Below are 25,135 nucleotides of genomic sequence, written 5' to 3'. Positions count from 1 at the left end.
TGCGCGTGAGATTTGCCCCGTAGTATTATTAAGGTCAGTATCCACATAGGTTGCCTCATCCGTATTGAATGTGGTGCCTGAGGTCAGCTTTGACTCGTGAGTGCAGCTCTGAGGAATGTTTGGTCTGGTCCCGTTAAAAATCATCCGTGTGCATTGTTTAGAAACTTACTCCTGCTCTTCCTGGGCTTGTCTTTGGTTCCCAAATGAAAAATAACAGAGAGAAATGTGGTGTTCTGCTTAACAAGTAAAGCTTGTGCAAATGTGTGTGTATGCCTTGTGTGTATATACATGTATACTCATGGGCTGGTTCTTTTTTAAGTGAGCTGCTATCAATTTTAGATAAAGGTTTTCTGTTCCAGATATCTGGGCAGACTTTTCATTCCCAGTTCTGTGAGAGTAAAGACAGGTTGCACTGCTGATTGAGAAGGACTCGATCTGGTGATTCGCAGAGGGGTTATCAAAATGCTGTCACAAAAACTTCATCTGAATTCAGCTTCTGGATGCAGTGGGGCAGTTTCCAACTCGTGCTGGTCAGCTGGACTGAAATGGTGAGATGTGTGTCTCCTGCCCATCCTTCTGTAGCCCATGGTTGCTGCAGTTTTCCATCAGCTGGGTTATCCTGTCACTGCTCCTCATGCAGTGGATGACCTGGGCTGTCCAGCTGGTCACGTTTCATCACATGGCACCAAGGTGGTCATCATAGTGAAGGAGAGGGTTATTTGGGAAGCCTCTCCTAGTCCTCCATGTTCATTTAAACCAGTAACTCAGTGGCTGCTACCTTCACACAGGTATGTTCAACTCGGTTACAGCATCAATTGTCATCTTCTTGATGCCTTACTAGAAGTGGTTGAGGGGGGATTATTCTTTAAATATTGTTTGGCTGTTCTGGAGTGAAGGATTTCTTGTGCTTAAACCTTAGAAATTAAAGAGTTCGTAGTAATGAACCACGGGCTATCCAGTGCTCCAGTTCTGCCTACAAGTAGAACCAGGTGGTATTTCAACAGAAATATCACCAGCTGGCTCTATGGCTTCTGCCTAAAAGTTACAGCTTATGATATTACATAGATAATGAAGAAAACTTAACTGGTGTTTCTTGTGTGTCATATTACTTCAAAATTAGATTTGTTATAGGTATATTGTGATTGGCAGCACTGCAACTCAGAGTGACTGGTGCCTGGGAGTAAACATCTACTGAACATGTTCAGTATGGGCTGTGGTGGAACTGAGCTGGAAATAATTCAGTGCTTATTCAGAAAATGAACAAACAAACAAAACCCCCGAACACACACACGCTTGAGTTCTGTGAACAGTGGAAAAAGAAAGCAGGTCATCAAAAATAAAGGTGCAGCCATCATCTCCCCTGCTCTGTGAGAGAGCTCGCAGCTCCTGGGAACTGAATCCTGGCACACAGCAGATGCCAAAGCTGCAGAGCCAGAGATCGTGTAGTCATAACATCTTAAAGATTTTTTCCAAAAGTTTTTGCCCGCTCTGAAATCATTTAATTAAATGTGCTTTAGCCTGAGAATTCGTATATTCAGCAGTGGGTAAGTTCTGCTCAGCTGTGAGTTTTATGGGGTTTCTAATACCCTGTTGGAGGGTGGAGTTCCTGTAATTATTATTATTATTTTTTTAAAAAACTTTATGAGCATTTTATATAATGATGTTCCTGTCATGCTTTTGGCTATGAATCAGCAAAGCATTTATGTGCATTCTTTAATTGAAGCGTGGAGTTGTCTCGCTGTGCAAATGTTGAAGTCAGTGAGACTATTAATTAAAATTAAGTATCTGTATAAGTGCTTTTTCTAAAAATAAGTTGCTTCATAACAGCTTTGGGCCATATTGGGGAGGAGGGGTTATTTCTTCAAACTTTGAGAAGAGGTATATAATTCTCTCTGAATTGTACCGTGATGAAACGTCACAGCAGTGCCAGAGGGCAGAAGGGGGCTGGAGTGGGGAGGGAGCTTTCTAGCTCCTAAGTTGTCACCTACACTCCTTTAAAAATAAATAAATAAATAAATAGAGAATAAAGCTATTACACAGGGGGTGGCATGAAGGAAAACTTAAGCCCTTGCAGTAGTGGAAGCACACAAGCTAGCTTCCTATAAAACAGGCAGTTCATCATCTTGCTCACCATGTGCCTGGCTACAAATCTGTTCCTCTTCCATCCGAATAAACCCTTGCATCATTTAGTTAAAGTCAGTACTTCACAAGTTTTTAGCTGGTTGTGGTGTCGTTTATGTATTCTGTCTGTACTGAAAGGCGTTACAGGTATTTCAAGGGTTTGGAAAACACTAAACTGTGTTTTTTTCCTCTGTATAATAAACGATTTGCAACACAAATTTGCTGTATAATTTGCTTTATAAAATTATCTGGTTAATTAATTCTCACAACACCTGGGTGAAATATTGAACTTTATCTCCTAAGTCTGGGTCTTTACCAGGCTCCCTTTTAGGCTTTCACCTTTTTTCTGATTTGTTTTTAAAACAGACTTCTTATGGCAAGCTCCAGTACTCCCCAGCTCCAGTAAAACAGTGAATAGGGGAGGGAAGAAATGAGTAGAAACCCAGAAAAGGAGAATGTGTCTCAAGCTGGTTTGTGCTGCCGGGTTTCTTATTGCACCTCAGCTGTCTCTTCTTGTTGCTCTGATTTCTAAGACCGTTCAGGCATGCCTTTTTGCAGGGGTGTGTGTATAAATGTATATATGAAGAGAGAGATAAAATACTGACCACATTCTTATGCAGGAAATGTTAGTGAGAGACTCTTCATTTACCTGATGCGAGCTGGGAAGAAACTTCATTTTCCTGAGGTCATCCTGTATTTGAAGTAAGATCCGGAGGTGGAACGCAGGTGTTTTGTGACCTGAAGATGATGCTTGTGAGGTGCTTCAGTGCGATGGGTTGATGTCCCCAGGCGGTCGGTTTTCACTGCTGCACTTCTTAGTATTAATCGTTATTACTTATTTATTAGTAGTAGCAATTGAGAATCAAATTGGATAGAAATACGTTGCAGATGCTTGGTGAAAATCACGTGGTGGCTTCTGAAAATTGGGCTCAGAAGATCCCTACTTCACATTGTTAATTAATACTGTGGGAAGGAGTCAACTTCATCTGGTTAGTGTCCCCGCTCAAAGTTTCTCTGAAGCACTGGCAAATGCACACGAAGTAAAATTTACATTGTTTGGGGAAGAAAGCCCAGTTTGCCATCTTTACTGTTCGCACGTCAGTTGCTCTTTATTGCTTTTTAAATTTGATTTCATTGTGGTGTAGTGAGCTTTTCAATAAACATAGTGGTTTCATTTATATAACACCAGAATTATTGTTAATGCAGGGTTTCATACAGCGAATTAGGTATGTAATATTGTGTCCAGTGGGATCCTGTATCACCAAATTTGCATAGTTATAGTTCTAGTGACATCGTATCTCATACCAAGAACCTAGGGACCTGATACAATATCAGTAAAACTGTCTCATAGGTATGATTCAAACAGTTTTATTAGCAACATATGGGGTATGAAGGAGCCACAGAGGGTAGTTTGGAGTGTAAGGGTGCTGGCCTATCTTTTTCAGCATGTAATTATATCAGTCCTCTTCTATGGCATTATTTGTTGCTGCCCTGGGATTGCTGAAAAATAACTACTAATATGGTGACACAAAGGATCAGAATAAATTATAATTGTTGACTTTACAAGAAATTCATTGGCAAAAAGGCTTACTATCCTAAGCTCAGATGTCATTTCTGTTTCAGCTTCGTAGCTAAGCCACATCTGCAGAATAATATCTTTTTGAAAGTCTTAGGGTTTTCTGGCAGTCTTATTTTCTTGTAGTGCATTCTTTTGTGATCTGGAAGATACAAGGCAGGAACTTCTTTTGGCTGCATTTTAGTTTTCAATCTTAAACGAGGAGGGTGCATTTTGTTAATTGATATTAGGATCTTGGAAACCTGTTACCCACATGGAGCACATTGTAATTAGTCATCTTCAGATGAGTTCATCATTCAAATGTCTGACATTAAAACCTAGCGAAAGTATAATTAGAAGGCTGTAATAGTGCTCCTTTTAGTGGTACTTTTTAAATATGATGAATATGATTTTGAAATCACTTTTACACGTGAAAAAGAATGAGAGGTTTAACATTTCTGGATTTTGGTAACTGGCTACTGAAGACCACAGTGCATACACGCATAGCTCTTAGAGAAATGTGATATTTGAGTATTTCTATGATAACTTCTTAAAAAGCTTATGCTTTCAAAAACACTGGGCTTACTGAGACACTGAGGCAAAAGCCTTATGCCAAGATGGATAACTTTTGCCTTACCCCCCTCGCGCATTGTCAAAGGAGGAAATTAGTTTAGTTTGATGTGATTTATTTTTTCCCTGATAAATCTTGACTAGCTCGTCCTCTGAGTGTGTACAAATAGGTTGTTTAATCACTTGTTTTGGGAAGCTGTTGGTATGGAAGCAAGTATTACTTGTCTGCAATGCTCTTGGTTCTCCTTGCTCTTCTCTTTTGGGGTAAGTTTTATTTGTGCTAGCAATTCCAGTCTTTGGGAGCTTTTATCTTATCCATTGACTTTCAAAGGGAATTGCAGGTGCTTTAGGAACTATTTCAACTAGTTTCTTTAGTACTCAATGGTAAAAAGACCTCAGAGCTTGCTGATTTGACTTTAAAATTTGAAAAAATAAATCCCAAATCATCTCTCCTCCCTGTCTCTTTGAAAGTTGGATTGGAGGATATCTGTCAAATTTACTGCTTTTGAGAATCCTGAGTTCTTTCTTGAAGACTGAAGTGAAACAGCATTACACCTTGCCATTTTCAGAAATAAGTAGAAACAAATTTGGCAAACAAAAAGAAAATGGATATCAGCTTTTAGGTACATAAACATCCTAGACTTGTGATCTTTGTATCTCATGCAGCTCATCCTCTGATTCCAGGGCAATCATCTACGGGGTGAAATGGTCATTTTCAGTGTGTTTCCTAAAAGCAGTCAGCTCTTTCCCTTAGATATCATTAAGCATAAACATTAAAATGTTATTTTTTTTTGCCTTTGTAATGTAACTTTGCTTTTTGCACACTTTCTTATAGTGTTTTCTCCTTTCCCATATCACTTTTTGTTTAGAATAGAAACTTCACACCCACTTTGCTAAAGATGCTAAAGGAGTGATTTCTGAAATTAACTATTAAATAAAAAAAAAATAATATAAACAGATCTGGACATCATATCATAGAGGCTTTAGAGATCTGTCTCAGGAGTCTCTAGAACCACTCATGTTAATTGTTGCATATCTTGTAATGTGTTTATTTCAAGGTATTGGAAGACTTCCAAAAAGTTCCTGTATTTAAAAGGGCAAAAAGGATGTCACAGTGGACTTAGCCCAGGACAAAATACACTAAAGGTTAACCTGGGCTTATGTCAGTGAAGGCTTAAAAGCTAAAAATAAATAAATAATAATAATAATTAATGTGAGTCACGATGGCTTCATGATAGAAGGCTTTGTGAGACAAAGCTGACGTATTTTTTAATAGGATTGTGTGTCTGGCCTATATTGCTATATAAACTAATTTTTTAAGGCATTAAATCATTGCAACACAATATTTTGATATAAAAAAAACTTGGCTTCTATGCAACTGAGATACAGGAAATACTAAAAATGTCCTGTTGCTTAAAGCATAACTTTTAAAGGGATGAGGGAGACCTACAACTTGTGGGTCCCCAATGTGCTTGTAGCCCAGTAACATTTAAGCAGCAGTTCTCTTGGTGGTTTAATTTTTGTTGCCCCATGTTTCAGATGATGCAAAGCATAGTTAGTCCCGTAGTTCAGTCATCGAAATACAGTAAAATTGTAGTTGCTATAGAAAACTAGGCTTGGGAAACCCCAACCTTGATCATATAAATGTTAAGTAAACAAACCTGCCTACTCTTGATGATCAGTGGGTGTGGGTGGTCATGGATTCGTGTCTTTGTATTTGGCTCACATATAGTCTATAGTCTATTTTTCAGACATTACTGGACTAAGGAAAGATTTTAGGATAAATGTATTTTGTAGTATTTGTGTGAAGCTTCTTAGTGTAAAACAGTTTGGAAGTTAGACTAGGTGAGCTCATAACCTGTTTTCTTTTTTCCTCTCAAACTTTATTCAGAGTTAAGAATACTGTTACACTTGAAAAACTTGCACATTGTCCATTGGATTGAAGTGGATGGAACAAATGGGAAGAAGTCCTGCTTGGCACGGAGATCCATAGGCAAGATTCCCAGATGGCTTTGCTGAGGACATGTAAAGCACACAGCCTGGTACCTCGCTGCTCCCAGCTTTGAATGCAGGTAACAATGCTTCTGTGAAATACTATCCCTTTCTGAGGAGGAAAAAGCATATAGTTCCCTGTTTTATGACTGAAAACACCAGAGCCACGTGTCTCATAGCCACAATTCCAGTGTCGGGTCGTGGGCTCCCTGTTCTCAAAACACATTGGCCTACAAGGGGATCTGTGTCAGTGCAGTGTCCTCACTTCCACACCAAATCCATTAGTTCAGCTTCATTCTGCACACTGTGGGGTAGCTCTTTCTGAAGGTGCCACCTTTCAGATCACTTATGGATTGAGTAAAGCTACTTTCCTGTCTCTGTTTAACATTTGTGTAAGCAGGAGACTACTGTAAGGACTTCAGTGGGCGCAGTCCAGGGACTCCCTTTCTTCACTCACTGCCCCCCTGAAGACGAGGAGACACAATTACATTTTGTGCCCAGCAGTCAGGACACAGTTCTTGGTGTTCAGGAGGTATCTTCTAGTGCCTTTCCCCATGCCTGACACAGTTTCACACCATGCTTCAACGTGTAGTAAGTCTAACAAGGTTACAGGTTTGGGGGGAATCAAAGGAATTCTTCCTTCAAGGCAAGATTAGCTTGCAGACTTTTCCTTTTCTCCTTTTTAATCAAAACGTGGGCTCACAAGGTTGCAACAGAGGTGGGAAATCTTGGGATTATGAATGAGAGATGTCTGTTAACAATTGTACTTTACTTGTAATTCAAGCTTTGTATGGCTGCGCACAAAGGACAGGAATAAGAGACCAGTGGGCCAACAGCAAAGAAGGAAGAGAGGACCAAAAAATGTTTACCTTCATCCTTTCAAAAGAAAAATATTAAAATATGTGGAGTTCCACTGGTCAAACTAATAAGTAATAGCAGAGAATAGAGACTGCAGGGAAGGGAGGGACTGTGTCTTACACTTTTGGTGGGGAGGATTAGTTTTCCTCACACTGAGAATTACAAAATCTAGTTGTGTCTTTAAGTGTAAAAGACATTTGTGCATTAGAAACAAGTGTGTTTACAGGGGTGTCACCCCTCAGGTCCTCCAAGACATTGAAGCCAGCTAGAATTGCTTCTCGTAAGGGTAAGTTACGAGGATTTTTAAGTTACTTCATCCTCACAGCTTCTGTGCACGTCAAACTACTCCAGGCCTGTCCCATTGCAGGAACTGAGCCGCTGTGATCCCAGTGGATGTCAGTGCCCTTCTTCTGCGCTCCCCTTCTTTTCCAATAACTTCTGAACTCATCAGGCAACTTGAACTAAATTTGACAGAAGAGTAACAAGCTTAAAGGTTTTAAGTTCCTGTGTGTTAAATTAAAATATGTGGCCAAATAATGAAAAGACCATTACAGGCTGCAACAAGGGAAGGGCTGTGGTGTAAGCTCTTACGAGGCAGTGGAGAATTCAAGCATTTCTTAGATTGTGTTGCTTATATTGACACACATTTCTTTTTGTGTCCTAACAGATTTGTTGATTTGGTGCTCTGAGGCTTCAGAACTGTGCTGGCCCTGTAATCTTGTAATACCGTTATCTGAAGGTCTCTGTGACATGGAGATTGTTCAAACTTTTACAATTTGTTTATTCTCATGAAGTTCTTGGCTTATTCAATGCTTGTGGTACTTTTTTTCCCTCCTGCATCTTCCCACCTCCTTGTAGCAGTTATTTTTGTTCTAGGTTTTTCAGGGAGTTTTTATTTTTAAACTCTCATTGGCGTTCTGTTACGAAGCTGTTTTTCAGCTCTTTCGTACTGTAAATATGTGGGTTTTTCCCACTCATTCTTAACTCAGTCTTTTCAATAAATAAAAAAAAAAAAAAAAAAAAGGTAAAACCAAAACAAAACAGAAAAGGAATATTACAAAACTATTACTGGATTATTCAAATCCTTTAGGGAGTTAAAAAAAAAAAAAATAATCACATGAATTGCATATTTTTTTCTTGCATTATAAGGTTTTGTGGTGTGCAATCATTTACTAGTAAGTCTTTCTGAAAGTAAGGTTGGAAAGACTTGCCTAATTTGGTTATTTGCAATGGCAGCCAGTTATCATGTAAGATAGCAAAGCCAAGTAAGAAAGAACTTGTTGACAAAGCAGAGCTTTGAGGAGCCAAGTGCTTCAGTAGTGCATTTTACTTGAGATATTGCTAGAGTGGAAACACTCAATTAAAATTTCTATATTTTACTGTATCTGCAGTTTGTAGGTAGCATTTTACCTGGTGTTCACGAGGGATGAAGCATTGTGCCCTTAGCTTTGGTATGTAGATACATCTCCTCCAGGTGGATGATACACAGGAGATTGAAGAGAGTGACTGAAGACAGCAGCCCTAACTTATTACAGGAAATAGATTTTTGGTTATTCACATGACATCCAATGTCATGGACTAATATATATGTGTTTATATGCTTGTTACAAATTCCCTTACACTTACTAGTCCTTTGTTTTCTAAGTCTGCCATGTTGCAAATTTTAATTAAATTTAGCTACAGAAACAAACAAAAAGCTCCAGATCCTTCCTTCCTCCCACAGCTTGCTTAGGACCACCAAGGTGCTTTCTCACTGGGCAATTCCACCACACAGTTTCTCCACTCCATTTCATGCTCTCCTGATTCTTTTTGCTCCACTTTTTGTCCCTTTTTACCTGTAATGCTTGTGTGCGTTATGTCTATCAAGTTTGCAGACTCTTTGGGACAGCGATCAAGAAGCAGGTCCTGTCCTTGAATAAAACCCGCCTTGGCAGCATCAGTTGGCTTCACAGCAGAATTTCTGCATCCAGCTGGCATTTCTGCTGATGGAGATATTCCCGACTGACTCAGAGCTGGTACCATCTCTGTCCCTTTTCCGTGCATTCCCTGCAGCTTGGTGGTGCCAGGAGAGGAGTCCTGGCTACCTAAATAGGATGCACAAAAACTGTGATGTCTCGGAGGCTGCTGCTTATTTGCCTTATATGTTGGACAAAGGCGAGTCATGTAAGGTAGTGCCTTCTGTGGGATGGAGCAGTGGGGGGAAAGGCACAGCACCCCACTCAGTTAGGGAGAAGCAGCCCTGGGCAGCAAGGGCAGTGTCACTTAAACCCCATCACAGCCCCACAGGATTGACAGTCAGCACAGCAGTACTTGATGTGATGGGGGAACAGAAATGCTAGCTCACATGAGTTTATATGTTGTATATAAACATATGTCATATGTTGTGTGTTTTTTTAGTGTAAGCTGTAAAAAATTTGTATCTTACAAAGGCAGAATTGTGATTAATGTTACATAAAATGCAAGATTTTCAAAAGCTTTTAGCAGTTATTGATGCCGAGCTGCCATTTTCAGAAAGGATTTAGATATTTAGGTACCCAAGTCGCAGTGCAAATCTATGAGGTTTTAGGCTTCTGCTTTCGAAAATGCTACTCCAGGTATTTTTTTGTAAAATACTTCCATTGCAATAATATCCTGTGGTGTAAACCACAGGTGAGGGACATGCACTGGAATGCTACCAGCATGTGCAGAAGTGACAATGGGCTGATGGCAGACCAGTGCTTGTTCATGTGGCTGTAGCATTGCTCTCATAGATTATAAACTTAATTTTTTTCCCTCTTTTTTTGTGTCTGGGTTGGTAAAGACAACCTGCCCATCTGTAACTTGTTTCAGGCTTCACTGTGCAGTTAAGTGGCTCCATAGATGTCAGCGATTTCCATATGTAGACTTTGCTCTGCATGTGTCGTTGTTAAGAGTAAAACAAAATGCAGGGTTCATCTCAGCTCTTGGTTCCTTGGCAGTGCAGCAGTCAGGATGCATGGCAGCATGCAGGATGCAGAACCATAACAACGGTTTGCTTAATAGCTAGATGACCCTATTTTTTGAAAATATTTTGTTAAATACATTTTATTAAAACTACTAAGCACTTTGAGTGTTGAGCTGCTCCCCTGTGCCTTCTGGAAAAGCAGTGGGATGAAACTGGGCAGCAGGACTGTGGTATGCTCAGGTGTACTCTGGTGTATTTATTGTTGGAAGGCAATTCCTTCTAATTTTGTATAGTTTTCTTCTGTGGTCACTTATCCTTTTCAAAAAGGATTTGCAGCTATGTTTTAAATTGAATGCATTTCATTTTTAACAATACACTGTTCAGAAATTAAAGCCTAATAGAAGACTAGCTGATGCAGTAAAAAATTTAAAAATTATTAGAGGCTTACAAATGATAAAGCATAATTTTAAACCACAAAGACTTCCAAATTATTCCACTGTTTTTTCTTGTGGGCCTTATTTGCTAGATGCTTTTTTCTGAATCACTAAAATATAGTTCTGTACAATCTGTGGAATTAGTGCAAGCAAAACAATATCCTGTGTTTAAATGGTAGCACTACTGAGTACAGCACTCAATCATGTGGTTGCTGCCGTGAAAGTATTTCAGAAACTGAAACTAGAACCCCTCCCAGCACTTCCATCTGCATACCTGTAATTCACATCATCTTTAAAAAGGGTTTACCACACTTTTGCAAAGCGTGTATCGAAAGTATGTGCATCAAATGTCATGCTGCACTTTGGGTTGGAGGTGGCTAAGGTGTGGGGGGAGATTTGCTTTACTTGTTTCAGAGAGGTGTAGCATGGGCTTTTCCCATGCAGAAGAAAAGGCAATTGTAGAAGGTGAACCAGTGCTTTATATGGACTCAGAGATGTTTATACATAGGCTAATGTGTTCTTTTTCTGTTTTTTCTTTTTTTTTCCTGACAACTTGAATTTGAATATTGCCTACTGGAAATTTCACATGATTCTGGTAAATAGTTAATAATTATTTTGGGGTGATTTCCAGTATGTAACCTCATTAGCTCACTGTTTCAGCATGCTTTGTAACGGGATATTTTTTTTTAATGAGACAGCACAGAGATAGGTACCCAAGCAGCTGCATAGGCATTGGCTAGAGCCTGCAGATATGCTACGAGTTCATCAGAGCCAACATGCTCGTTAGGACCTCAGCATTGCCAGAACAGCTTTTGCAGAAGTCATTCTTAAAATATCAATTTTCTGTTTCTTTAATGTTTCATAAATAATATATTCATTTAGCAGGGAGATTGTAAGCATGACTTAGATGTTTGTAGGGGCTGTGTTACAAACAACTTAGAAATCTCGCATCAGATGAAATTACAAGTATTCAAAATATGGATGTGTAAATCTATCTCTGTATATAGATACATACCTCCTTTAGCTTGTGGGGTATTTAACTGGTGCTGGCTTAGAGACCCTGTCACAGGTAGGGGTGTGGATCTGTAGGAAACACTATTCTCACTAAGGTCTGAGAAAGGCTTGTTCTGCTCTTTCGTTGATGAAACAGCAGCTGAAAATGAAAGCATACCACTTAGAACCGCGGCTTGTTTTCTTATAGCAAATATCCAGATTTTAATGAGGTCAAAGCACTCACCAGGTGGCTTTCCAGGCATCATGTGCTTAACCAAATCACTGGATAACTCATCAAAAAATATCATTTATTTAATGGATCAGAGTGAAGAACTGAAGTAGCTTCATTCTTGAGGGCAGACACGCACAGCCTCAGCAGAACTCTTGACCCTGGCTAACCTGGGGCATAAAAGTTTAGAAATAAAGCCAGGATTGGCAGTGTGATAGCTCTGAAGCCCTGAACGACCTTGCTAGGCTGACTGCTTCATCTCGGCTTAGAATGGAAACTAAAAGCCCACCCTGCAACTCGGAGGGAAGCCTAAAGAGGAAATACTTAAAATACGCTTTTATTTTCTGTGCTGGAAGAAGCTGAAGTCTTTTTTTAAACTTTTTACTTAGAAGAGCTGTATTTTGTGTCACGTTATAAATTTTTAGGCAATTGAATCAGTCTTCTAATGTACAAATGACTGTACAGTTCTAAAAGCATCTGACAAAAGCTAATTGTGAGTTTGCGGTCAGCAAAAGCTTACCAGTTGGCGTTGCGTGTTTTTACTCTGTGAGATTATTGGAAGCTAAAATAGTCATGTGTTTCTATATTTTTTGTGAAACTAATGAAAATGAAGTTACCATTGTAGAGCCAAGAGTTCTGACAGTAGGAGTGGCCCTCCAGACTCTGAAAGCGGCTGCGCTCTCCATGCAAGTTAAAAACCATAAACATTTTATGGCACAAGATGAATTGCTGGGATCCAAACATAAATTTTAGAAAAAAAAAAAAAGAAAAAAATGAGCAAACTCCTGCATCCTTGCATTTCTTGAACTTCAGTGGCTGCAGGAAAGAAGCCGTGTGTTATTCCTCTACCTTCTAATGCATTGGAAGAACTTAGACTACAGGTGACTTGGACCAAATCCTGCACATGGCCTGATTGTAGGAATATGATGTTGATTTTAGTAAGATAGGACTTGATGTTCAGCTTGCATTGTCCAGAATGTTTCAACAATTTTACCTGGCCTCCTGGATTAAGTATTTCTTTTTAGTCATTGAGAGATGGAGGGGTAAAAGGCCATGTGCCCAGGCCGCAACCCTAAATTTTCTTTATTGAACAGAAGCCAAGCTATGGCGAGAGAACTTTTTTCACGTACCTTCTCTGAAAATGAAAACAAAGAAAGGGAACTGGCATCCTTTTACTTTTTCAGTCAAGTGTCACTCGTCCTGAAGTTGTAATAATCAATTCAGAAAGGCTACTTACATTTATTTACAAGACTGGATGAAAGAGCTTTGCAGATAAGTTAAAGACCACAAAAAAAAAAAAAAAGGCTCAACTTCATAACTTTAAACTGAATTAGTTGTTTCTTTGAATTGCTTGTTTTTAGTCATGTTGCCATAGGTATCAAAGCAGCTAGCTATTATCATTTCTTTGTAAGGATTTCTGCTTTTTTATATTCACGTTTCAGTAAATCAAAGGATAGGTCTTCAGGCACGAAGTGGAAGGTGTGTTGTTTTAGAGATATGCTAACATACCTGTACTGAGTCAGTCTAGGTATTGCACGTACCAGCAGCAGAGTAGATGCAGTGGCACAGGATTTGCATACGACAGCAGCATAATTACATACTGTGCATTCTTGGAAAAGGTTTATCTTGGTTGCTGAAGCTTTCTTCTGACTTTGTTGTTTTATCTCTGCTAGCTAGATGAAGCTAGCGCAGATATTGCTGCTCACTGCAGTTACGTGCTTGAAAGGACCCCACGTGTTTGCTGCCAGCAAGTTTTAATGATACATGCTACTTTTGTTGAATTATGTTCAACTCTGTCTCACTTTGAATTGAGACATCCATTTTAGGCTCTTTGTAAGAGCCTGCATTATTACATCTTTGGTACCTTAGAGGAAATGTGAAACCCTAAAAATTTTAGGAATGTGAGAAAATCCTAATGGCTGGGTTTCTGAAATGACTAAACAGCTATGCATTTTTGTATAACTAGTGTATTAACTAAACTTACCTAGTTAGTACTTATCTAGTGACTAGATAATCAGTCTGTAAATTACGAGATTTTTTTTATATAACTTCATATTTCATATGAAATACTTAATAAATGGGTCCAGGATAACAGCAGATGAAGACTTACCATGTCATGTACTGAGAAACTCTGTGCTGACTTAGGCTTGTGTGTTACTTTATGCATGTGACTGACAGTAAATTAAACGTGAGCCACTCATCTGCCTAATATTGCTATCATTCACAAAGATTTCCCCATCACAACGATGGGGCCTTCCTATTTATCTTCCTGTGAGCACACATAGTCAAGTTGTGGAAACAACATAGATGAGTTGGCTTCCAAACTACTCATGCAAGTAGTGCTGCATGAAACCTGTAGAGTTTATTTGCCAAAAAAGAGTATTTGGGGGATGACTAGTAGATGGTAGCATTGTTTTATACACTTGCATCTTTTAATATATATATTTCTGCTTAGTATAGTTTTGCTAAATAAAGGATTGTTTAGTCCTAGCTTAAAAGACTGGCTTTAAAGCTGCTTACAGTGACAGATTTTCTTTTGAAGAGTTGAATCTATTTACAGAATCTCAGTACTGTTTTTAACCAACTTCTTCACAATGTTTTCTTTCAACTTCTGAAATTCATTAGCTGCAAAGCATGTGTAAAATGTCTTGTCTTTGAATTGCAGTTCTGTTTCGCAGCTTTGCAAGTCTTGGTCTAAGTTGAAAAAAATAGTAATTTAGTGAGGAAATAGTTAATAACAAAACATTACAAATAGTGTTTGAAGAGGCTGTTAGTTTTGCCCAAGAAGTTTCCATTTTCTAGAATTTGTGCTGCCTCATTATTTGTAATACTGAAACTGCTGCTTACCAATTGTACCAAACACTTACATGAAGAAATGAAAGTAGTGTTTACAATTGTGGCTGGAAAAGACTGATTTAGACTTAGTGGGCCACATTCTGCTTTGAAATAAAATGCTATGAATGCGGAGTCTTGCACAGAGTGTCAGTAAACCCAGACTTGGTTACTTTAACATGTTTGCAAATGGGATTCTTAATATTTTTTTTTTTTTGAAATGGCTAACTTTAGTGGAAAGATGCTGCTGAAGCATTTTGTGAAGCAAAGAGCAAAGTTCCTAACTAAACTTCCTTTTTCTCTCTTTCAGTTGGGTGATTAACCTTGGTTTAAATGCATTCCAGTTTGAGTAATTACTCTTTTTCTGCTTTAAAATACACTCCATAGTCTCTGAATAGGCTAATATTAGCCTTTATTTCTAGAGGAGTCTCTTGCTGGTTGCAGCCATTCCAGCATGCTTTTTGCAGGTTTTTGTTATTTTTCTAAATGTTCTGTAACCTCTGGATGTTCAGTATTTAGGGATGAAAGCACCTTAAGTTATTGGCTCAGAGTCTCATCACAGGTTGTCTTCTTCAGCCTGTTGACTTAAAATTGACTTCTAGTGATTTTTCAGTTATAGGAGAATAAAAACATCAGGGAGAAGAAGGTGGCACAAGAAGATACAACTAGGACATATTACTCTACAGCCACTGGATCAGTTCTTGGGAACTACAGTTTGTTGGCACAATATAGAGAAGCCATTGGCTCCCTTAAATTACCGTGTGATACTTTCTGTCTTTACTGTGTAGGCTTGATTGTTGGTAGAAGTCATCTGGATTGAGTATTTCATTTTGTACTTTTAGTCATGCATCAGAGAAAAGCTTTTTATCATCAAAGAGCCTGGAGAAATATTTACGATTATGTTATTAACTACAATGTACTCCATGAACTTTAGTAGTAAGATTTTTCTGGGGAAGATACAGCTCTGTGTCCTCCACAGTTCCCACCACCTTGCCCCAGCAGACCTGCATTTTTAATGACATAAATGCAGAAAGATACAACTGCTAAATTATCAGTTCATTTTGGTGGTAAATCAGTCATCAGGGCAGTAGTTCAGATAATACTCCAAAATCAAGTAGTGTTCCAGAAAACGATACTGCAACTTGCAGATTTTTACTTTCTAAAAGACATTGATGCTTTTGTCAAAACACTGTCTCTGTGCTACATAATGATGTGGTTTGTCTCCTCGTGAACAATGTGAAATTACTATTTGCAAGTCACATACAATTTTGTAACTACAAGTTCTTTCTTAGCACCGTCTTTCAGAACTTGCAGTGTATTCTCTTTGAATATAAAGCAGTTTGGTAACACTACAAATGCTTTAGAGTGTATCAGCAAGTTGTTATATTGAAAGACTTCAAGAGGCAATACATTAAGCAAAAAGCAGTAGCGCTACCTGTAGAGCACACCATACGTGCCCTTAAGCAAAAGATAATAATTAGTTGCTTGTATTCCCATGCAAACTATCCCAAGTGTTGATATTTATGAATTGCAAAGATCACTGCAATACCAACTCAAGCTCCAAGCTGCTGGAGTTGTTTATGCCCCTTCAATTTTTAATGTACCTATAAGAGAGCATTTAGTCCAAAGGGATTTGTGTGCCACAATCGTACCTCCAGTGAGTGAAACACAAAAGTAAGGATAGTTCTTCAAACTATTTTAAGTGCTAACTTCCACTTCAGTATTAATAATAATCAGGAAGAACAACCCTGAAAATATTTTTGTATTTTGTTGGCTAAATGTGATTTGGTTGCCTTTTTGTCATGCTTATGGCACGATGGTCATTAAATGTGGTGAAGGATCTGCTGTTAGGTAGCCTGCAGAGCGAGAAGTTACCCACAGCTTGTGGGTATCTGATTTGCTAATTAGTCCATGCACATTCAGATGGTGTGTTTTGCACTTCAGTCACAAGAAATATTTGACTGGAATCGACTTTGCCCTGCATCAGTTGCAGGGCTGGGCCACAGCGGCCTGATCTAGTCCGTGCTGCCGCTACCTTTTGTAAAAGAGCAGTTCTGTCAGAACTGTGAGGTTTAAATAATAATTATACATGATGGATGCGTTTTTGGCTAATTCATACTGTGTATGGACTATTGTGAGTTTATCTCCTCTGTCTAATCTGTATAATGCCCCCAAGAGCGGCCCCTTGCAGCCCTGCCATTGCTAGGGCTCCCTGAGGTGAGCTGGAGGGGGACCTCCCATCGGCTGAGTTTGGGCAGGAAGGGAGTGAAATGTCACCTTTTTTTTTGTTAACTGGAAGATGTTAACACAAAGTAAGTCTTAAAATGGAAGTTACCAGGTTATTTGTTTAGCAAAAAAACAAATTTCCTGTTGGGGGTGGGAGAAAATGCTAACTGTTCCTTTAGTTCGTTTCAGTGAATTAAAGAAGATATTAGGAAAAAAATGAGATCATGTTGAGTATATATTACCTGAACCATATAATTTAAGTCTGAGCTATCTCTACTGAATTATAAGAGTAGGAGGAGTTTGTTAGTCACTGTGGAAGGCAAAATGTCAAAGTGACTAATTATGCTGTTCCAGGGAAGAAGAGATACGGTTAATTCCTGAGCAGCAGAACAGTTCTCTTAAGAACTGTGGTAAGACTATCCCCAATATAAATATAGCTAATACTATTTCAGTATAATTACATTAGTTGTCATGGCACTGTTTAGAAGATTACATCGCGGCATCACTTGCATGGGACGGTGCCGGCACTTCTGCATATAGGTGGTAAACGTACAGCTGTGTCGTGCTTCGAAAATGTAAATTCCATGTTACACCTGCTGCTCTGTGACTGGAGTCAGGATAATACCACGTCAGAGGTAATGCCACACTAGTGCATGATCCTGAGGAAGCTCGCTGGAGGAATGGCTTCGTAAAGAAGAGCATTTTTCTCTCCTGCTCTGTTGAGCTTTGGGGTAGCGGACATTGCTGAAGGTCTGGCTGTTAGGGCCAGCAGAGGGGGAGCAGCTCTTCCCTCAGGGTAGGCTGGCAGAAGCAGGCCCAGTAAAGTTCTTAAAATATAGCTCCTGTAATCAAAGACTTGAGCAATTTTGATTAGCTCAGAAGAAGCAGCCCCGTTTCAGTCATATGCCTTCCTGGAAAACAGCCTTTTCTCATATTTGAAGCGAACTGGCATTTAGCTTATGCTCTGCTGTGTCACAGATAAGAATTTTTTTTTTTAGATAATAGGAGATAATGTATCATGCATTGATAGCTTCCATCACAGTTTTTCAGTAAATCTCCTCTTGAAGTTTTTCAAAAGCCTTAATTGTGATCCAGTAGTGCAAGGAGAGCTAATTTCACCTCAGATATTTCTCACGAGCATGTTGGCAAGAGCTCTCCTGCTGGACTTTCCTTGGCTGCTTCTCTGGTTCTTGTGTCCACTCCTTTAGTCAAAATAACATTATTCTTGTACTGTAAACAAATGTGCAGTATTCACTTCTTAATTTTTTTTTTTTTGGGGGGGGGGCTGAGTTCCTTGTTTTCAACTATAGGTAGCTATTTTCTGAGCACTTGAACACAGCCAGGCATGCGGCTGATTTAGTTCTGTCAAATGCAGTCCAGATGCAAAACCTTTTGTTTCTAAAATAAAATACAATTGTGAATATATCATTTCATTTAAGTGCTGCTGGAAGACAGTTTGCTGATTTTGTTAAAACTGCAGCAAAAATACTTCTGTTTACAGCAACAAGACCTATACAGGAAATTATCTGAAATACTGCAACAAAATAATTGCTTTGCTAATATTTAATTTTGTTAAATTGGTGTCATACAACTTCTTTAACCTTTAAACAGAAATAAAATTTACAAATAAGTGATAAGATTTATATATAAAAATATAAATTCCACTAACATAGCTGATGCATAAAAATAGCTTAAAGAGCATTCATACTTGTCACAGTTCTGTAAGAAAATGTTTCACCATTGTCAAACTGAAGAAATGCAATCAGTATAGAGTCCCACCCCAAAGAGATAAACAAGATTTTTTTTTCTTGAGCAAGGGGTGAGCAGTTGTTGCACAGTGTTACTACTTCTGTGATAGCAGATTCATTCCTTTAGTATGCAAATCGGAAGTATACAAGGATTCAGTACTTTTATTTAAGAAATATGCCTGCAGGCTGTATTGGTAAGCTTTAGGGAGATATCTGGTTTGGTGTGAAATAAATAGTTGTTAAAAGATCACATGAATTTGTGTCTTAGAAGATGAAAAGTGACGCTGTGAGCGTTTTGAGAAAACCCTCCCGTACCTGGCATGCGCGCTTGCCACTTGGTTATTTTTTCAAAGAAATCTTACCAACCCTGCAGAAAATCACAAAGCTACAGGCTGGGTGGGGTGAGGATAGCAGCAATGTGTGAACTTCAAAATGTAAGAGACTTGAATTTCAGACACCCACAGTCCCACCCTCTTGGTGTTTGACCACTGCAGAAAATGCTCGTGCTCCCGGTGGAGTTGCTTTTGCTTCAGCTTTTATCTTCAGACCATTTGAGTGCTGAACTTTCGGTGAATAGATTTAAATGTCATAATTAAGGTTTACGCATAAGCGATAGGCATCAGAGTTTGAATATTTTAAATGAGATGGGAGGGGTAAAAACCTGAAAGCATTTGAGTGAAAGATTGCTTTAGTACACGCAGTTGGTGCTGAAGGTCTGTCTTGCTAAAGAAGACGAAACATTTCCTTCAAAGCTATTTTCTTCCTAATGTAGGACACATTTTAATATAGAATTGCAAAATATAATAGCAGTTTAGTAAAATTTGGGTTGTAAAATAGCTATTAGGTGAAGTTTGTCCCCTTTCTATTCTGTTGTCAAAAATACTAATCAACTCTTCACTTTTTTTTTGCAATTCATTCTTGGTGCATTTTCTTTAATTCTTTTTTCCTCTAATGTAGAATCATCCTTTCTGCAGTGGTTTCTTGCTTCAGAAAGTTTGTCAGTAACAGCATGCCTGTCATAACAGTGTCATATCACAAGTGAGCTCACGATAGTTGTGGAAAAGCAATGTGTCTTAGAAACATTTATTCCCTTCCTACGAAAACCTGTATCTTATTTTAGGTAACTGATGAGGACCGTAAGCCTTAATGATCTAAGGTAATCTAACCCCCCCTTGCTTGCTACCTTTCTCTGGAGACGCTTCAAACTACTGCTGCTGACTTTAAAGTATGAATCAGCCCAGAAGCTTAAATGCCTGAACCTGTTCTTCTTGTGTACACTTGGATAATATCCAATGAAATTAATAGTCCTGGTGTTTGTCTACATGACAGTTATTGTACTGATGGAAATAAAGCTGATCCAAACAAATTGCAGATATCCAGGTGAGGCAGCAGCAGCCTTCACCTATGCCTCCTTTTCTTTCCTTCTTACAACTCCCAGAAATGCTCTCCTTTGTCTTAAATGTCTCCTTCCATTTCTTTTCAATGTCCTACTGTTTTCATTGAAAGGGATTAGTAAAGGTAAATCATAGCTTTGCAGCATTAACATTAGCTTATAACATCTGTCATACTTGTCTCCTAGCTAAACTAAATACTGCTTTTTTTTCCCCACAGCTCTTCACTTGAAAGAATTAGACTACCTACAACATGGTGCAGTGTTTCCAGTGAGGAAAAATCATTAATAAATGTGTATTTTCGGCGCTTCCAGGTTTTTATACTGTTTGCCTTTCTTTATTGTCACTGCACGCCTGTCAGAGCAGCATGGAGGAATGCACGATAACCAATTTTTGGTGCTGGTTGTATGGGTTTTTGGATTCAGGGCTGTAACCAAAGTCATTGCTTCTCAGGTAGTCTGAGTGATGATGGCCTTGCGCTGCTGCCGGTGAATAGCCAGATAATAGCAATTAGGCATGGAAACCATTAAAACCATTTAGTCATGGTTCTTTTGATGACACCAGTGTCAAAAAGGAACAATAGTCTTTGTAAGGTGTTAGCAGCAGATTAAAAAAAAAAAAAAGTGTAATTCCTGTCAAATGTATGGGGTGTAGCTTCAACAAGAATAGTGTGTGGGTATGTGGCTTAATCCGAGCCACTACGCCTGCCTCTGGAAAGGCTTTTTCTCTTGATTTTGTAACTGTTTTTTTTTCTTCGTGTCTCATCTAGAAGCAGACAAATGAAGTAGAGAATCAAATATTTTGTGGGGAGCATATGGAGGCGTCCTCACAGGCCTGGTTTAATTATGTTTCCAAGTCCTTTGGACAGACTTCTGAAAGGCAGGGTGTCTGGCAGGCTCGGGGCCGGGAAGAGCGAGGTGCTGGGCTGCTGGAGGATCGGCTCGGCCGAGGCGTGATGGCAGCTTCCTTCAATCAGATGGAGAGTTACATTACCTAGTTCTTCTGCAGTTGTTTTAAAGCCGTAAGCTGGTCATATATGGTCCTCAACAGCTTTTATTAAATACCTATCTATCTAATCATATATAATTTTGTGAGTCATCGTATTTTATCGAAATGGAAGCATCACCAGACAGAAAGAAGTTGATGTGTAGATCCTGGTCAGTCATGATCTGCTTTGCTGCATTTTTCGGTTACCAAAAGAAAAAGAAAAAAAAAGGCAGTATTTTTGTATTTGCAAGAGAGGAAGAACAGAAAATGGTATCTTATGTAAATGATGCCTATCTACATCATGGCCCATGCGCATGTGAGAGTTGGTGCTTTCTGCCACTGCTTTTATTTAGTTACTTTTCTTAAGCACTTACATACTCACTTCCCATGCCTGTCTTCAGACTTTACCCTTGCTGACGAAGTCTACGCTAATAATTGCTAAAACAGAAGTTAGCAGGAAATTTGAGGGTCCTTTTTTGTTGCTGAATGTGACAATATTAAGATGCACTCCAGTTATATATTCTGCTTCTCTTAGGTAGTGATTTCCTCCTTTATCTAAGTAATGCTATTAACAGGAACAGGGCTTTGAACTGTCATTTCATACTACTTGAAGTTAATTGCTAGAAAACCAGGGCTTTCTTGTTTATATTAACCAGTTTTATATAAAGTGCATCTCCTTACTGAGGCTGTCACTGTGAGGTAGGAATAACTACAGTAAACTGAAGAACAGAGCAATTGAGCCTTTGATCATGTGAAAATGTAAGCATGTGTTGAACTTTACACTTGAGCATTCCCACTGGCTGCAGAGGGCTTATGCAGCTGAATTGCAAGGGCCTGGGGCTTGATAGAGGTTTGAGAAGTCCTTAGCAGGCTCTACAATAAAACCCAGATATCCTATCAAGGCAGGATGCTTTAATTCTGCTCAGATTGCTTAGTAGGCACAGAGTCAGGAAGATAATATATTTTTAGCTTTTAAATTCAAAGAAACCTTTCTAAATTCAAAGAAACCTTTCAATTAAAGGAATTCTTGACAATTTCAAATGCTGTTACTGACATGTTTACGCTGATTGGAGAGGAACAGTTACAATTTTGACTTTTCTTATTCTCTGGGACTAGAGAAAACCCCTATCCCATTTACTTTGTATTGCTGCAGTTTAAAACCTCAAATGGTATAGTTTTTGTTTGCTATTGCTTAGTAATTTCTCTGAAATTACAAGAAAAACAGGCCTTTAGAATTGTATGTAGAACGGCTCTCATATCAACACTGATATGGCAAGAGGTTGCTTTGAAAATAATTGCAGAGGATGATCTGAGTTAAAATTCCCTATCTGCAGAGTCATATGGATTTGTATGAGTTATTTTCTATGCTATTGGAGGTAATGAAACAAAACTCGTGATAGTTTTTATGTTGATTTCAAAGTCAAAGAGAAAACAGGGTCACATCTCAAGAAGAGAGAAGTCTCTAGCATAGAGGATCGTGGGGTCACAGGATAATTCAGATTGGAAGATATAGGGAGTCCATCTAGTGTGGTCCCCCGCTCAAAGCAAGGTCAGCCCCAAGTCCGTGATACTCAGGTCCAACAGAGTAGGCAGTTATGGACCACTGAGGTATTGCATGGTCTTTTTCTGTAGTGTGGATATTCTTGGAGGCAGTACCTCCATGTGTGGCAAATGCTTTCTAGGATTGGATATAAAAATCCGTGAATTTATATATTTTTTTTCCTACAGCCAGTGTTGTTCTTGTTGTAGGCATTTTTTTTTTTTTTTTTTTTTTGTCTGCAAAGATTTAAGAAGTTTAATAGTTACTATGAACGACTTTCAAATGTATCATTTCTACAAAGAATTGAAAGAGTTTTTTTTTTTCCTGCTGGCATTTGAAAAGCAGAAAAAAAACCTGACTACTACAACAGAATTTTATTAATGAATGATTTACACTGGTTCCAGCTGTGACCATGTGATTAGTCCTTCACTAAGCAACAATGGGTATTTTCTTTCTGCTTTTATTTGATTTCCAAGAATGTGTCATCTGTTACATAAACTGCTGCCAGTATACCCCATGTAAACTGGTATTTTTTATTTCCCTGAAGCGCAAGATGAATACCCACCCATATCCTTCTGGAAATACTGTTTTAAATGAATTGGGAATTTTATTGACTCTATCTGATTCACTGTGCCAAAATCATAAAACTTAAAATATTCGTTAAGCACACTGGGCTGTAGGATGCCTTGTTCCCTGGTAGTGCAAAAGATAGATTATTTTCACTTTTACATTTCTATCTTAATATTTTATTACAGCAATACAATGTGTGATAGAGGTGGACAAGCCTACAGATTGAAATGTGGATAGTCCAGATTGTTCCTTTCCCTAGACCATATGGTGTAGTTCTAAAAGCCTTTTGTACGCTGTCTGTTCAGTTAATTGTAAACTCAGTCTTTAACGTACCTTAAAAAATGCGATATATGTGAATCAAAAGTCAGCATATCCTGCGGTAAGTAAAGTTGGCTAAAATATGTGTAAAATCACAGTCCCGAGTGCTGGTCTCTGGGTAGATTTTCTTTTACTGGAGGATTTGAAAGTCTCTCGCTGTTTTGTGATAGCGATGTTAGTATGTGTGTATGGAGGGACAGGTTTTTCCATTTCCTCCTTGGGAAAGGGGAAGATTTGGGTATATAATGAACATTTCATAATATTTTTGCTTGGCAGACAGCTCTGCCAGTGGGTGATGTGCAGGAACATCGAAGATTTCTGACAGATGGATGGTAGGACTGCTAATACACCTACACACGTTTCAGCTTCTGATGTTCCCGGTGTTTCTCTGATGCCTAAGAAGCCTGTGTTCACACTTTGTTCTGGTGTGGCCCAGTGCTGGGTTTTAGAAGAGCAGAACCAAGTCTCTCTTTGGGCTTTCATATGCCACAGTGAAGGTCATTTATTAGTCCTCACAAAGTCAAGCAATTACTAGGGAGGCAAAACATATTTTTTTCGACATAATAAAGAGTTAAAAATTAATTGATAGGTTCAGAAGCACATTTATTTTCTACTCTCATCTTACATAGCATAAGAAGCTATTTGGGAGAAGTAGCTGATTTCAGTGAAGGTAGGGTTGATGCATATAAAGAGGAAAAATCCAAAAGAGCAGGAGTGTCTTTCGCTGAAATTGCTCTTCTGTGGGTCCCAACCTGTTTTTAAGCGTTGGAGAGTGTTTGCTCATTAGTGGCATTTTCAGTGGTAGGCAAGGCTCACATCATTTGTGGCTTTGTAGATAAAAATTCACTTTAAAAAAAAAAAAGTCCAAAACATTGGAATCAAGTAAAAAGTAAATGACGGTAGTGGAGAGTGAGACTAATGTGCTCTGAGAGGCCTCTCCTAATGAAACGTATTGATCTCTGCTGCATATCTGAAGTTTTCAAAGGATTTCAGATATTCATTCTATCAGCAGCTGAATGCAAAGGGATGGGTAACCTTAGGGAATATTAGGAAGAAAACTCAACTTTTTTTTTTCTTGCTAGCAGATACCAAATAACGTAACTCTGGACCTTTGTTAAGCCTGAAGAAAGACTGAAAGCTTCAGTAAGAGTTTTCTTGAAATGGGAACAAATAATAATAATCAGTAGGCTATAGTGCATCTATTTTGTTCCACTAGGTTGTATGCTTATTGGTAAAGTGTAAGAGTAATAAAGGTAAATAGTATGGTGATAAGTATACAGCAAAAAGTTCTTGTGTTGGAGAATTTTTCTTTTTGCTTAAAAAAAATACGAAACGTCACCTTTGCAGAATGATGAAAAGGGAGACTTCTTTGTGCTGCAGAAGTAAACGTGGATCTTGCTTGGCCAAGGTATGATCAGGAGCTGCAGTGTGCCATGGTGTCATCCATGCCACTGCCGCAGTGGCATCCTGCTTCTGTTCCCTACGTTTTGGCTGGAGCACGATGGCAGTGGAAGCAAGTATCTGCGGGCAGAATTTTCCTTGCTGCAATCCAAGTAGTTCAGAAGCTTTGAGATGCAAGAAACCACGCATAACGTTTGAAGCATCCAGCTGTAATTTTTGAGAGCTGAAAGAGAAAGCAGTGACTGAACATTTTTTGCAGCTTCCATATGATGAGAGCAGTTCTCAAAGCCTGCGAGTTGCCTCTTACAGAGAATAGATGAATAACAAAGGTACCTGTTTTTGCTGTACCCTGGCGAGTGTTGACTCTCTTCATTAAGGCAGCTAGTACAAACATGATGTGCTAACTTGTATTATTAAAACACCTAATTTAACTGTTAATGTGGATCC

At 38.8% G+C, this 25,135-nt stretch overlaps 1 protein-coding gene across 9 annotated transcripts in view; it reads left to right on the top strand.

Annotated features, from left to right (window-relative positions):
- The first annotated feature begins 6,141 nt into the window (after positions 1-6,141).
- GTDC1 (glycosyltransferase like domain containing 1) overlaps positions 6,142-25,135 on the top strand; it is a 154,733-nt gene continuing 135,739 nt past the window's right edge. For all 9 annotated transcript variants that reach the window (XM_032189890.1, XM_032189894.1, XM_032189891.1 and 6 more), the window contains exon 1: positions 6,142-6,318. The gene's annotated coding sequence lies outside the window, so the exon portion shown is untranslated. The remainder of the gene's footprint in view (positions 6,319-25,135) is intronic.

The sequence above is a fragment of the Aythya fuligula genome, chromosome 6 (genome assembly GCF_009819795.1).
Source record: "Aythya fuligula isolate bAytFul2 chromosome 6, bAytFul2.pri, whole genome shotgun sequence".
NCBI lineage: Eukaryota > Metazoa > Chordata > Aves > Anseriformes > Anatidae > Aythya > Aythya fuligula.
Note: the sequence above shows the minus strand (reverse complement) of the source record. Positions and strands in the feature narration are given on the sequence as shown.